Source organism: Phyllobates terribilis, unplaced genomic scaffold (genome assembly GCF_046119375.1).
Source record: "Phyllobates terribilis strain yellow unplaced genomic scaffold, ASM4611937v1 Scaffold_208__1_contigs__length_3488620, whole genome shotgun sequence".
Lineage (NCBI taxonomy): Eukaryota > Metazoa > Chordata > Amphibia > Anura > Dendrobatidae > Phyllobates > Phyllobates terribilis.
The window spans coordinates 3,171,161-3,186,210 of record NW_027362968.1 but is presented as its reverse complement, the minus strand read 5'-3'; the positions used below and the strand labels follow the sequence as shown (position 1 = coordinate 3,186,210).

General features: G+C 44.0%; 1 non-coding gene across 1 annotated transcript; it reads right to left on the bottom strand.

The window, feature by feature from the left end:
• Positions 1-4,881: 4,881 nt before the first annotated feature.
• On the bottom strand, positions 4,882-4,953 carry TRNAA-UGC (transfer RNA alanine (anticodon UGC)). The gene has a single exon. It is a non-coding gene; the product is annotated as a tRNA-Ala (tRNA).
• Positions 4,954-15,050: the final 10,097 nt, after the last annotated feature.

Here is a 15,050-nt window from a genome sequence, read left to right as displayed (position 1 = left end):
TCCACATCCGCTGCCCTGAGGCCATACCCCTCCCGTTGGGGGTTATGCTACCCACGCTGCACAACTGTACCACCGGCCTCAGCGGTCTGCCCTGCAGCGGCGGCTTCATAACCGCATTCAACGGGTGGCGTAGTCGAACACTATAACATCTTCTACTAAATTCCGCCACTTAGTTTGACACCCTGGGCACGGACCGGGTCACCGCCACGAGGACTACTACTCCCCAACAGATCCGGCTCCGGGTATTCTCCGAACATGGCCCAGGGGGCGCGTCACTGTGACCTCACTATGTGCATTATCTATCTACTGTGACATCACTATGTTCATTATCTCTGTACTGTGACATCACTATGTGTATGTGTATTATCTCGGTAATGTGACATCACTGTGTTTATTATCTCTCTACTGTGACCTCACTATGTGTATTATCTCTGTACTGTGACCTCACTATGTGCATTATCTCTGTATTGTGACCTCTCTATTTGCATTATCTCTGCGCTGTGACCTCACTATGTTCATTATTTCTGTACTGTGACCTCACTATCTGCATTATCTCTGCACTGTGACATCACTATGTGCATTATCTCTGTACTGTGACATCACTATGTGTATTATCTCTCTAATGTGACATCACTGTGCTTATTATCTCTTTACTGTGACATTACTATGTGTATTATCTCTGTACTGTGACCTCACTATGTGCATTATCTCTGCACTGTGACATCACTATGTGTATTATCTCTGTAATGTGGCATCACTGTGTTTATTATCTCTGTATTGTGACATCACTATGTGTATTATCTCTGTAATGTGACATCACTGTGTTTATTATCTCTCTACTGTGACCTCACTATGTGCATTACCTCTGTACTGTGACCTCACTATGTGCATTATCTCTGTACTGTGACATCACTATATAGTTTGTAAAGCCTAATAAAGACTTGTGTCCATCAAGTTCGACCTGTAAGTTCTGTAGTTGCTAAAGTTGATCCAGAGGAGGGCAAAAACCCCAAATGATTTGGCCAATCTTCACCTGAGGAAAAATTCCCTCCCGACTCTGAAACCAGCAGTCAGAATAAATCCCTGTATCAACTTACTATTTTATTCTATTTTTAAGTATATGCTGAAATCTGCCTGGTATCTAGAAATGCATCCAGTCCCCGCTTGAACTGGTTTAGTGAATCCGACATTACCGTCTCCTCACTCAGTGAATTCCATATTCTCACTGCTCTTACCGTAAAGAACCCCTTCCTATGCTGGTGCTGGAACCTTTTCTCTTCCAGTCTTAATGAATGCCCTTTTGTTACCGTAATATCCCTCCTTTTGAACAAATCCCTGGCAAGGTCTCTATACTGTCCCCTAACATATTTGTACACATTTATTATGTCCCCCCTCAACCTTCTCTTTTCCAGGCTGAATAGTCCTAGTTTTGCCAACCTCTCTGGGTATTGCAGTCCCTCCATTCCCCTTATTAATTTTGTTGCCCTCCTTTGTACCTTTTCAAGCTCGTTTATATCCTTTCTATATATTGGTTGCGACTAATCAGCAGAGCGGTGTTTAAATTTGGCGCTAATACTGCTGATTGGTTGCGGCCGGCGACAGCGACCAATCAGCAGAGTGTTGTTTAAATTTGGCACCAAAATTGCTGATTGGTCGCGGCCGGCCACCGCGATCAATCAGCAGAGCGGGGTTTACATTTGGCGCCAGAATCGCTGATTGGTTACGCCCGGCGGTCGCGACCAATCAGCAGAGCGGGATTTAAATTTTGCGCCAATACTGCTGATTGTTCGCGGCTGGCGACTGCGACCAATTAGCAGAGCATTGTTTAAATTTGGCGACAATCTCGCTGATTGGTCGCGTCTGCCGTCCGCGACCAATCAGCAGAGCGTTGTTTAAATTTGGTGCCAATCTCGCTGGAATCCGCGACCAATCAACAGAGCATTGTTTAAATTTTTCGCCAAAATCGTTGATTGGTCGCGGCTGGCGGTAGCGACCAATCAGCAGAGCGGTGTTTCAATTTGCCACCAAAATAGCTGATTGGTCGGGGCCGGCCACCGCGACCAATCAGCAGAGCGGGGTTTAAATTTGCCGCCCATATCGATGATTGGTCGGGGCCGGCGGCCGCAACCAATCAGCGTCGTATTAGTGAGGACCGAGGAGCGGTGCTGCCTGTGCGGGTACATCCGCTGCCAGCAGCTGGGAGATGAGCGGCTGCTCGCAGCAGAAGCATCCCGACCGGCGGCGCCGCTCCTCGGTCCTCCGTTCAAACTTGCCGTCGGGAGCTCATAGCGCTGTTTAAATTAGGCGCCAATCTCGCTGATTGGTCGCGGTTGGTTGGGGCATTAAAACCGTCTTGTTAAACCACTCTGAACTCTTCGTCTCTTCCAAGGGGCATTAAAACCGTCTTGTTAAGCTACTGTGACCTCCATGTCTCTTCCAAGGGGCATTTAAACCGTCTTGTTAAACCACTTTGAACTCCACGTCTCTTCCAAGGGGCATTAAAACCGTCTTGTTAAATCACTCTGAACTCCACGTCTCTTCCAAGGGGCATTGATATTGTCTTTTTATTCCACTGTAACCTCCACCACTCTTCCAAGGGGCATTAAAACCATCTTGTTAAGCTACTGTGACCTCCATGTCTCTCCTAAGGGGCATTAAAACCATCTTGTTAAGCTACTGTGACCTCCACGTCTCTTCCAAGGGGCATTAAAACGGTCTTGTTAAGCTACTGTGACCTCCACTTCTCTTCCAAGGGGCATTAAAATGGTCTTGTTAAACCACTGTGAACTACACAGCTCTTCCAAGGGGCATTGAAATGTTGTTTTCAGTTACCTCTAACCTCCACGACTCTTCCATTCACTGCTAAGGCCAACAGTGTACAGGAGTCCCAGTTGCTATAAATGGAAAAAATGGTTTAGTTAAGGCCCTCTGACCTCCATGTCACTTCCAGAGGGCATTGGAGTGCCTCGAAATTTTTGGTAGGCATTGCACTCACTGTATGCCCTATAACTCTGTAGCCGAACCGCTCCTTTTGGTACAGAAACATATCCTACAAGACATGTGTGGTTGACTGGCCTGATATTGATGTGAATGGTCCCTGTTCCTCCTGCTCTTTCTCCTTTGCCACCACCTCATCCATCATTCATCACCTGAAGCTTTGTTTTAACAGGAGTCATAGAACTGGGATAGTAGCAGGAAAACATCCAGCAATCCTCGGAGGAGGTAGGATATGCGCCAAAACGTTGACCACCTCAGGCCTAGCCGCTACTACATACATGAGCTTGCATTCCAAGGAACAGAAAGCTAATGAGATGGATAGCCTCAGGATCATAAATAATTTACTCGTTGTGTAGGAGGCCGACCACTGCTGTTGTTTACCTTCTGAACTTTGTGTTGAAGCCTGATTGACCCAGGACCCGCAATCCTCTATGTCTGGAGGACGTGTTGCATCACAGTGTCCAGCTGTATCCCGGCTTCCACAATATTAACCCAGTGTGAAGGCATCAGTGAGATGGACCATCCCTGGCCACATTCACTTGTCCACGTGTTTGTGGTTAGGCTGTCCTTCCCACTAAATGCACTGGGGAGGGCACAGGTAATGTTTTGGTATGCGCGCTTGTGTATAAGGCGCACCGAGACAAATAGGGGCAGCTGGGGATCGTTTATGGACACCCGGCCGCCCCCAGGCGGCTGGGGACCGTGTGTGGGCACCCGGCCGCGGGGCGGCTGGGGGCCGAGTATGGACACCCGGCCGCCCCCTGGCGGATGGGGACCAAGCGTAAACACCCGACCACCCCCGGCGGCTGCGGACCAAGCGTGGACACCCGGCCGGCGGCGGCTGGGGACTGAATATGGATACCAGGCCGCCGACGCAGCCATGATGTGGTGGCCAGATTCCGCCTCCACATGCCTAAAAGGCCCAATTTCAAGTGCAAGCAAGCAAGCAAGCAGTATGGTATTGCAGCCTGGGGGTGGGTGAGTGGGTGGCAGGCTGCATACTTGCTCTTTCATTGCAAGGAATGGGGAGGTACAATTGAACACTGCCCTGGGACAAGGACTTGCACGGGGATAGTTGCAAGTCTGCATCTTCTGATGCGGCAAGGATCATTTCTGATGGGCACACTTTTAGGCAGTGACCTAGGTGTCAGAGATGCATCCAGGGGTCTTCCCCATGCTGTTCCCATGTCTTTTCAGCACTTTATGCATGTGTCACACAGCACATGGCCAGATAAGGTTGTAAAATGTTAAAATGACATTTCCCGGTGATTGCATTTGTCACGGTTGAAAGCAATGCAAAAGTGCAAAAACGCATAAAAAATGCTACTTTTGAACATAGCCCAAGGTGTGGAGGAGTAGTTTTGGTTTTGGTTATTTATTTTACCTTATACACAAGTCATTACCCTGGAAAGGATGTTCCTTAACATATTTCACAGGAAAACAGTTTCAGTTTCATTTTTGGACCTTCTATTGTGAGCCCGTAAAAGTGGCTTAATACTTCTGACCACGTTATTGACAGCAGTGACCTGGGGGTCAGAAATGCTTCCTGGGGCGATCCCCATGTCATTTGAGCACTGTCACTATCGTTTTGGGCACTTTTTAGGCTTTCTACAGACTGCCGGGGGTGCCGCCGCAAAAATGCTCGGGTCTCCCATAGGGACATTGGGTTCATTGCTCGGGTCCGGCAACCGAGTATCACGGCGAGCTCGGGCCGAGCTTCGAGCACCCGAGCATTTTAGTGTCACTCAACACTAGTCCCTATCTGATATTTAGTGCTGAGTGCAGTTTCTGTGTTACACCCAGACAGATGAACCGCTGTATACTCACACGTATCAGATTCCTGAATGTTTGGAAACTTTTCTAGTTTTTTTTTATCACAAAACATGGAGATGTCAGGGGTTGAACCCAGGGCCTCATACATGCAAAGCATGCGCTCTACCACTGAGCTACATCCCCTGTATGGACACCCAGGGATTTGTTCTCATCTCCAAGAGACACTAATCTATGACTATCTACTAATAGATTTTCTCTGTTATTTTTTCTCTTTTATAATCATGCAGCATAAATAACATCATATTCTCATAGTCTGGACTATTACGGACAAGACAAAACTATTTTTCTTTAATTTTTTATTATTTGTTTATATTTAAAATATGGGGAAAAAAGGAGGCGATTTTATTTTTTATGCCTTTTATTGAACAGATTAAAAAAAAATGCAATTCTCCTTTTCCCATATTTTAAAGAGATTGTTCCCTACTGGATGGCGCTTTTCGATTGTCCCAATCAAATAAGAAGAAAGCAAAGAGCACTTACCTCCCAGATACGCACCGTGACAAGCACTGCACCCCATGATGATCTCCTGACATTGCTTATGTCTGATGATTGGTTGCAGGCCATCAGCGGCGGCAGAAAGGCGGCATCGCCTGCAGGAGAGATTACACTCTTGCGTCAGTATGAGCCGGCTGTCGTGGAGAGCAGTCACATTAGTGACTGCTGATGTGACTGTTCTCCAAGTCATCCGGACTGTCATGGGACAGTATGGATTATATTCACGGCAGACAGGTGAGTATTATGGTGGTTTACTATTTTTTGTAGTTTACTGGTGACAAGGGCATCAGGGATTAGGTGTTAAGGTGAGCATTATGGTGTTTTTTAATTTTTTCTCTTTTACCGGGGACAAGGACTTCGGTGGATTAGACATAAAGGTGAGTATAATACTTTTTTATTTTTATTTCAATAAAAGAGTGTTTGTCTTTATTTAAAATAAAGGACTTTATTCTGGGTGGTTTTTTTTTTAACAATCTGACTATTGGGTTAGTAATAGGGCGTCTTATAGATGCCTCTCCATTACAAACTTGTGGACTTGATATTAGCGGTCACAAAACAGCTGACGTCAACCCCACAATCATTAACCCACTTGTCATCGCATCAAGGCAAGTGGGAAGAGCAGAGGCTAAGCATCAGATTTGGCACATTTTATTGATGCGCCATTTCTGGGGCGGCTGAGAGCTGATGTTTTTAGTCTAGGAGGGGGCCAATAACCATGGCCACTTCCTAAGCTATTAATATCAGCCCGCAGCTGTCTGTTTAGCCTTTGATGGTTAGTGAATATAGGGGGACCCCACATCAATTTTTGTTTGGGGTCTCCCCTTTAATAATCAATAAAGGCTAAGCAAACAGATGTGCACTGATATTAATAGCCTGGGAACCTTAATGGGTATTGACCTGTTCCCAGAATATTAATATCAGCCACCAGCCGTTGACTTTCCCTTTGCTGATTATGAAAATGACGAGGGACCCCACTTCTTTTTTTTTTATTAACAAGCACAGTAAAATACACACCTAAGGTAACCTTAGTTCGCAGCCTCTAGGTGTTCCAGCAGCTGGAAACTCCCAAAACCTAAAATGTCCCTGAAAGTTACCCATGAGGTTTCTGGGCCTTGCAGCTGCCTGGAGACCCGGTGCCTTTGAACTCTACAAGGTTACCAGAGTTCAAGCCACCGGGTCTCACGGTAGCTGTAATTTGGGACTTTTGAATGCAGGAGTGCCGGACAGGCGTCGGGAGCTGAATGCAGCACACATCATTGTTGCCTGAGATCAGCGTGAGCAGGAGACAATGATGGAAGTTGTGGTCAGCATACCCAGTGTACATTATGTGTAAAATAAAGAATTAAACTGAAAAAACAGTGTGGGCTCTGGCCAAATTTTCATAACCAGCAGAGGGAAAGCCGTCTGCTGGGTGCTAATATTATTAGCCAGGGAAAAGGGGCCATTAGCCCAAAATGTTCCCTGGTTATTAATAACAGCTATCAAAAGACTGATCGTCACTTCCAAAACAGAAAACTGGTCTGTGCAGGTGCTTACTAAGAGTAGCCATCTCTATATATAACTAACAAATAAAGTAGCACTCTGTAGCGCTATAGCATGCAGACATGAAATATGTGAAATTTGAATTGCTTTACTGCTCTAGAAAATAGAAATAAATGAGAATTCTTAGCGCATAAATTGGCCAATTCATGTGTACCCGTTAGCCACGGTAAGGTGACTCTCATTGCCAGGAACCTACCTGGTGTGAATCCAATCTTATACTTAAGTCTATATGTATATGGGAGGGTGGAGTGCTCAGTCAGAAAGCCTATGTATACATATATCAAAAGACTGACCTTCACTTCCAAAACATAAAACCGGTGTGTACAGGTGCTTACTAAGAGTAGCCCTCTCAATATATAACCAATAAATAAAGTATTACATAGTTACATAGTTACATAGTTAGTAAAGCCGAATAAAGACTTGTGTCCATCAAGTTCGACCTGTAAGTTCTGTAATTGCTAAAGTTGATCCAGAGGAGGGCAAAAACCCCAAATGATTTGGCCAATCTTCACCTGAGGAAAAATTCCCTCCCGACTCTGAAACCAGCAGTCAGAATAAATCCCTGTATCAACTTACTATTTTATTCTATTTTTAAGTATATGCTGAAATCTGCCTGGTATCTAGAAATGCATCCAGTCCCCGCTTGAACTGGTGTAGTGAATCCGACATTACCGTCTCCTCACTCAGTGAATTCCATATTCTCACTGCTCTTACCGTAAAGAACCCCTTCCTATGCTGGTGCTGGAACCTTTTCTCTTCCAGTCTTAGTGAATGCCCTCTTGTTACCGTAATATCCCTCCTTTTGAACAAATCCCGGGCAAGGTCTCTATACTGTCCCCTAACATATTTGTACACATTTATTATGTCCCCCCTCAACCTTCTCTTTTCCAGGCTGAATAGTCCTAGTTTTGCCAACCTCTCTGGGTATTGGAGTCCCTCCATTCCCCTTATTAATTTTGTTGCCCTCCTTTGTACCTTTTCAAGCTCGTTTATATCCTTTCTATATATTGGGGCCCATAACTGAGCACAGTATTCCAAGTGTGGTCTGACCAGTGCTTTGTACAGTGGAAGAACAATGTTCTCATCCTCTCCAGCTATACCTCTTCTGATACATCCCATTACCCTGTTTGCCCTTACAGCAGCCGCCTGACTTTGGGCACTCCAATTTAGTTTGCTTTCAATCAAGATGCCCAAGTCCTTCTCCATCTCTGAATGCCCCAATGATTTCCCATTCAGTGAGTATTGGTGACTTCCATTTTTCCTTCCCATATGTATGACCTTACATTTCTCCTTGTTAAACCTCATTTGCCATTTAATGCTCCACCTACCCAGCTTATCCAAATCCCTCTGTAGGTCTGCACTGTCCTCTTTTGTATTAATTGTTTTACATAACTTTGTGTCATCTGCAAATATTGATATTTTACTATTTAACCCGTTGACTATGTCGTTAATAAAGATGTTAAATAACATTAGGCCTAGTACAGACCCCTGTGGTACCCCACTAGTGACGCTTACCCAATCTGAGTATATTCCATTTATAACCACCCTCTGCCTTCTATCCTTTAGCCAGTTAGCTACCCACTTGCAGACATTTTCCCCCAGCCCCATCATTCTCATTTTGTATACCAACCTATTATGTGGCACGCTATCGAACGCTTTTGAGAAGTCGAGATACACGACATCCACTGGTTCCCCCTGATCTACTCGAGAGCTCACCTCCTCGTAGAAGTCAATCAGGTTTGTTTGGCAGGAGCGATTCCTCATGAATCCATGTTGGTTTGGGGTTAAAAGATTATTAGCATCAAGATGCTCCATAATTGCCTCATTAATAAAGCCTTCAAAAATTTTGCCCACAACGGACGTCAGACTCACCGGCCGATAGTTTCCAGCGTCACTTTTCGCTCCCTTTTTGAATATTGGCACTACATTCGCCTGTCGCCAATCAAGTGGCACAGACCCAGTCTCAACAGAGTCCTTAAATATAAGATATAACGGTCTGTCTATCACATTACTTAGTTCCCTTAGTATCCGTGGGTGTATGCCATCAGGTCCTGGTGATTTGTTTATTTTAATGTTACTGAGGCGTTTCTGTACCCCAGCTTGGGTTAGATTTGTCATACTTAGTGGAGGATTAAGTTTGTCCCTTCTCATTTCTCCTGTTAGTTCGATTTCCTTTGTGAAAGTTGACGAAAAAAAATTATTTAATAGATTAGCTTTATCCTCATCTTTCTCTATGATTTTGTAGCACTCTGTAGCAGTATAATATGCAAACATATAGTACTATTGTTATAGTTACTATTGTTATACTTTAGGAGGGCAATTTCACTATCTCCTTCTCCTAAATCTGCACCTTGCTGGTGATCCACTGACCAGCCCACCCGAGGCGTCCACAGGGAATCTGCCAGGTAGGAAGATTACCAGTCCAGGTCCTGTTCTAATAGATAGTTTTGTGGATTTGGGGTAACTGAGTGATATGGACACATTATTATAGGGGCACGAGACACCCAGGTAAAATCCGTGTATATCTTGTAGGACAGCCCTGGTGGTACAGAAAAGTAAAAAAAACTAATGTTTTTTTTTTTTTAGAGGCATTTGTATACTTTACCTTCTATTATTATTTATTCTATTTTCACTTATTTATATAACCTGATCATTTCCCTGACAGGTCGGTGAGTTGTTTATTGTTTGGCAATAATGTATCACCCACAACTATAAATGATAAAGAATAACATTCCATTCTTATCATTTACAGCAGAGGATAATTTATACCATATATAACATGTATATAATATCTACCAAAGCGAAAAAAACGACTATTTACAAACATGGAGAAAACTGATTTTTCTATCTTTTCCAACACAGATTTATGTACATTTATATCCTATTAATCAGATGGGATATTTCTATTCCACATTCCCTGCCTCATTCACCAGTTGGCAGCAAACATGGCGGCCTGGCTGCTCTGATGTCACAATGCTCAGGATTAGGGGGTCACTCAGTTATGATGTCATAATGACATCATGGAATGTCCTGAGGGTATATAATCTCTGAGCACTGTGACATCAGCGCCATTTCTTGAGTTGATGCTTTTGCTGAGACTTCACTTTGGTTGTGGAAGAGCGAACTAGTTTGTGTTACACATCTGGTGATTACTTCCATTTATTCTTCTTGATCTTTGATCAGAGCACAATAACACCGGTGCCACCGGAGAGCTTAGTTCTCCAATATTCTATCAGCCGGCTCCAGGTACCTAAGTCATGAGCGCCCGGGAGCTGCGCCAGCTGATTGCTGACAATGAGGCATGGCTGCGCCGACCAGAAAATCAAGGTAAGTGAAATATTTGGGGGAGATCCACAATATTCCCACACTATAGGGCTTTCCTGGGAGGAGATATCCCTGGGGTATGAGGGGACACATTTCAGGACAGACAGTGCAGGCTTACTAAGTCCAAAATAAAGTCAATTCTTTCTAGGGTTCCCCTCTCCCTAAACACCACAGCAGTAGAAGGACCCATCACTAAAGCCCAAAAGTGTTTACTAAAATTGGAAATAATTCTGATAAATTCTTATTTGTTTATAGGTCAGGCCATAATTGTCCATGGACGGAGGAGGTCTCCTCCAAGAAATCAGGAAAGACCTTCTACCAGTGATGGAAGGAGGTCTCCTCCAAGAGATCAGGAAAGACCTTCTACCAGTGATGGACGTCAGAGAGACAGCAATGCTGTCACTGAGAGGAGAGGGAGACGGGCCAGAGATCCTCCACGGCGTAGAGGACAGGAAGAGAGCAGGGATAGAAGCCGCTCTCCTCTAAGACCAGCCCCTGCGGAGCCCTCCGGAACAACAGGAGAGAGCAGCAGGGATGGAGGCCGTCCCCTGCCACCCATTCAACTGCAGGAAGTGGGTGTGATGACACCACCACTGCCACAGGTAGAGCCACCTGCACAAAACCTACCTGTGCAGGAGAGACCTTCTACCAGTGATGGACGGTCTCCTCCAAGAGACGAGGAAAGACCTTCTACCAGGGATGGACGTCAGAGCAACAGCAATGCTGTGGAGCCACCTGCACAAAATCTACCTGTGCGGCAGAGGCGGCAGCATTGGGTTCGCAGGAGAGCACTGCTAATTGCAAATCTCCCAACAAGGGATGTAACCGCACAGGAGGAGGCCGAGTCATGTATCATCTGTATGACCGAATATGAGATCGGAGAGCAGGTCACGGTCCTTCCATGTGACCACACCTTCCATCAGGGATGTATTACTAGATGGCTCCGCTCCAAACCTCTGTGCCCCCTGTGCCGTAACCACTGCTTCCATTGAAGCACCATGTTCATGGTGCAGACAGTGGTGGAGAACATACTGAACCCCAGCCCAGGTAAGGGAGCAATGCATACATTAACACTACATTCATTACAAAACTGTAAAAAATATCACCTGTAACTTCCTGCTGTTCTGATCTCTCTTTAGTTTACCATCAGCTTTGGTCAACATCTTACCAAGCATGAAGGGCCATGAACACCCCAAAATCACCAGATGGTAAGTCACCTCTCATTCCCTCTGCCCCATGATATCTATATCACATGTGACATATAAGTAATTGTTCTTTTCTCCTTTTCATAGAAGGATGATCCAAGTCTGGAGAACATTGAGGAATTAGATCAGAATGACTTGTCCTTCATGTAAGTAGATATTAGAATTAGCTTTTTTATATTTTCCAGCTGATTATTAACTTTTTACTGGGAATCTATTGATGAGATGTAATAATTTGGCGTTTTCTCTTTACAGAAATCTGCAGAAGTTACAGATCATTTCCATAATGATCCACAGATCCCTCATCTGCTTCATAGAGACCCTGATTCCAGCATGTGCAGAGATGCTGATAACAGCTGCAGCCCCAGACTATGATATCCTCATATATTCCATTATTTGTCCAAATATTCCTAAAAATAAATAATATTTACCATCTCTATGTCTGGTTGTGACTTCACTATATAGAATGTTGTTACGTAACATTAGCAGCACATAATGATAAGTGAGGGAGGGATTTACCATTAGTTGGTATAGGGGTAGTGGCAACAGTTAAAGGGGATGTCCAGCACTCTTATATTGATGGCTTACCCTTAGGATAGGCGACCAATATCAGATTAATGGGGACGTGACCCCCGACACGCGCGATCAGCTGTTCTTGGTGTCGGTTGTATGTGATTATTTGCAGACTGGAACAGCACAGCACCGACAACAACATAGTGGCCACAGCGGGTACTGCAGATCCACTCTATTCATATGAATAGGGTCAGCTGTGCAGTACCTGGAAGCGGCCACTATACAGCTGGCAGAGCAGTACAGCACGGGCGCTGGCACCGCGTCCCACATTGCTTTAAACTGCTCGCGATACTCATCTCTCCACGTTCCTCCGCAGTTCGGTGTCTTCCGACTCTGGAGCATTATATGGGGCCCATACTGTATGGAGCATTATATGGGGCCCATACTGGATGAAGAATTATATGGGGCCCATACTGTATGGAGCAATATATGGGGCCCATACTGTATGGATCATTACATGGGGCCCATACTGCATGGAGAATTATATGGGGGCCATTATTCTGTATGGAGCATTATATAGGGTCCATTATTTTGTTTGGAACATTATATGGGGCCCATTATTCTGTATGGAGCATGATATGGGGTCCATTAGTCTGTATGGAGCATTATATGGGGCCCATTATTCTGTATGGAGCATTATATGGGGTCCATTATTCTGTATGGAGCATGATATGGCGTCCATTATTCTGTATGGAGCATTCTAATGAGCCCATTATTCTGTATGGAGCAATATATGGGGTCCATTATCCTGTATGGAGCATTATATGGGCCCATTATTCTGTATGGAGCATTATATCGGGTCCATTATTCTGTATGGAGCATGATATGGGGTCCATTATTCTGTATGGAGCATTATAATGAGCCCATTATTCTGTATGGAGCATTATATGGGGTCCATTATCCTGTATGGAGCATTATATGGGGCCCATTATTCTGTATGGAGCATTATATGGGGTCCATTATTCTGTATGGAGCATTATATGGGGCCCATTATTCTGTATGGAGCATTATATCGGGTCCATATAATGGTAGGGGGTAGTTAGTGTATGCTTCATCATCAGATCCTTATCACCCTATCAGATCCCGCTGGAGGTGAGGATATAAGTTAATTGACAGTTAAACAGTGACAGGTTGGGTGATTCTCTGCACTACATAGGTAGTACAGTGTAGTATGGGTGGTATCGCATGTTCGAGTCCCTCATGCTTGGGGTGGGATGTGATGTCTCTGTGTGACAGGCGACAACGGCTCATGTAATGCTATTTTTACATTTTTTATAACTTTCTTTGTTGGGATGGACGGGCGTAGATCATATGTGCCTTGTGTCTACAGGTCTGCCCGCTGGTGTTTGTAAGTTACTTTACATAAAATCCTCCAAATTAAAGGGGTTTTAAACTAGTATTTAAAAATGAATCCATGGTTGTCCAACAATATAAAGGAGCAGATACTTATCTTCCATATTCCTTCCGGTCTCATCTCTTCGTCTTCTGATGGGGGATGTCACGTGACCACTGCAGTCAATCAATGGTAACATTTTACCCACGCCAGAACAGAAAATGAGGTGACCGGCAGGAAACACAGACAGTGGTGCAGCACAATCGTGAAGGCAATTATTATTATTATGGTTTTTTTTTAGATACCACCATGGGTTTTTTAAAGAAAAGCCCTTTAAGAACATGTTTGGACGACATTTCTCACTAATCTTCTGTTACATCCAGAGAGATGAAGTTCTGCACATTTATCAGTTCCCGGAATATTTGGAAGCTTTTCCAGCTATTTATCACAATATACGGAGATGCCGGGGACTGAAGCCAAGGACTCATACATGCAAAGCATGCGCTCGACCACTGAGCTGCATCCCCTGTATAGCCTGTATGGGCAAATTCAGGGACATAGAGCGCTGCAGCCAATCACTGGGCACTTCCCCTTTAATAAATTTACTTACAGCTGCCTTTTGCCACCACAAGAAATGCTCCTCATTTGGGAACTGGAGAATTTTTCTCTTATAATTTTCACCACTTTTGTGCCATAAATTATGATTAATTTGTCGGCGGCGCGCGGCTACGCCCCATCCTGGCTAAGCTTAACCTGTTTTTACAAAGTTGGCGGAGTTGGTCGGCACCAATCAAAACCACAAAAAGTCGAAGAATCTCAGGAGCAAAATGAATGAACCGGGGAACATGTTTTATCAGATACAGGCCCTGGAGTGGAAACATTATACCGGCAGTATTGTATGGTACTGTGGGGTTGGTACTAATATGGGGGGGGGGTTATAAATGTTACTATTTGGGATTATTATAGGTTGAAAACGTTAAAAATTAGTAATGTCAGTGCACAACGAATACCGCCATACAGAGCCTATATAATGCTACCATAAAATGTCCACATAATACTACTACATGGCACCTACATAATACCGCCATACAGAGCCTATATAATACTGCAATACAGAGCTCACATAATATTACCATAAAGTGTCTATATAATACTACTATATAGCACCCACATAATACTACTATACAGAGCTCACATAATACTACAATACAGAGCCCACATAATATTGCCATAAAAAGTGTCTATATAATACTACTATATAGCAACCACATAATACTACCATACAGAGCTCACATATTTATTGCCATAAAGTGTCTATATAATACTACTATATAGCACCCACATAATACCATACAGAGCTCACATAATACTACAATACAGAGCCCACATATTTATTGCCATAAAGTGTCTATATAATACTACTATATAGCACCCACATAATACTACCATACAGAGCCCACATAATACTACAATAAAAAGCACACATAATGCTACAATACAAAGCTCGCATAATACTACAATACAAAGCCCGCATAAAACTACAATACAAAGCTCACATAATACTACAATACAAAGCCAGCATAATACTACAACACAAAACCTCATAATACTACAATACAAAGCTCACATAATACTGCAATACAGAGCCCGCATAATACTACAATACAAACCTCACTTAATACTACAATACAAAGCTCACATAAAACTACAATACAAAGCCAGCATAATACTACAATACAAAGCTCACTTAA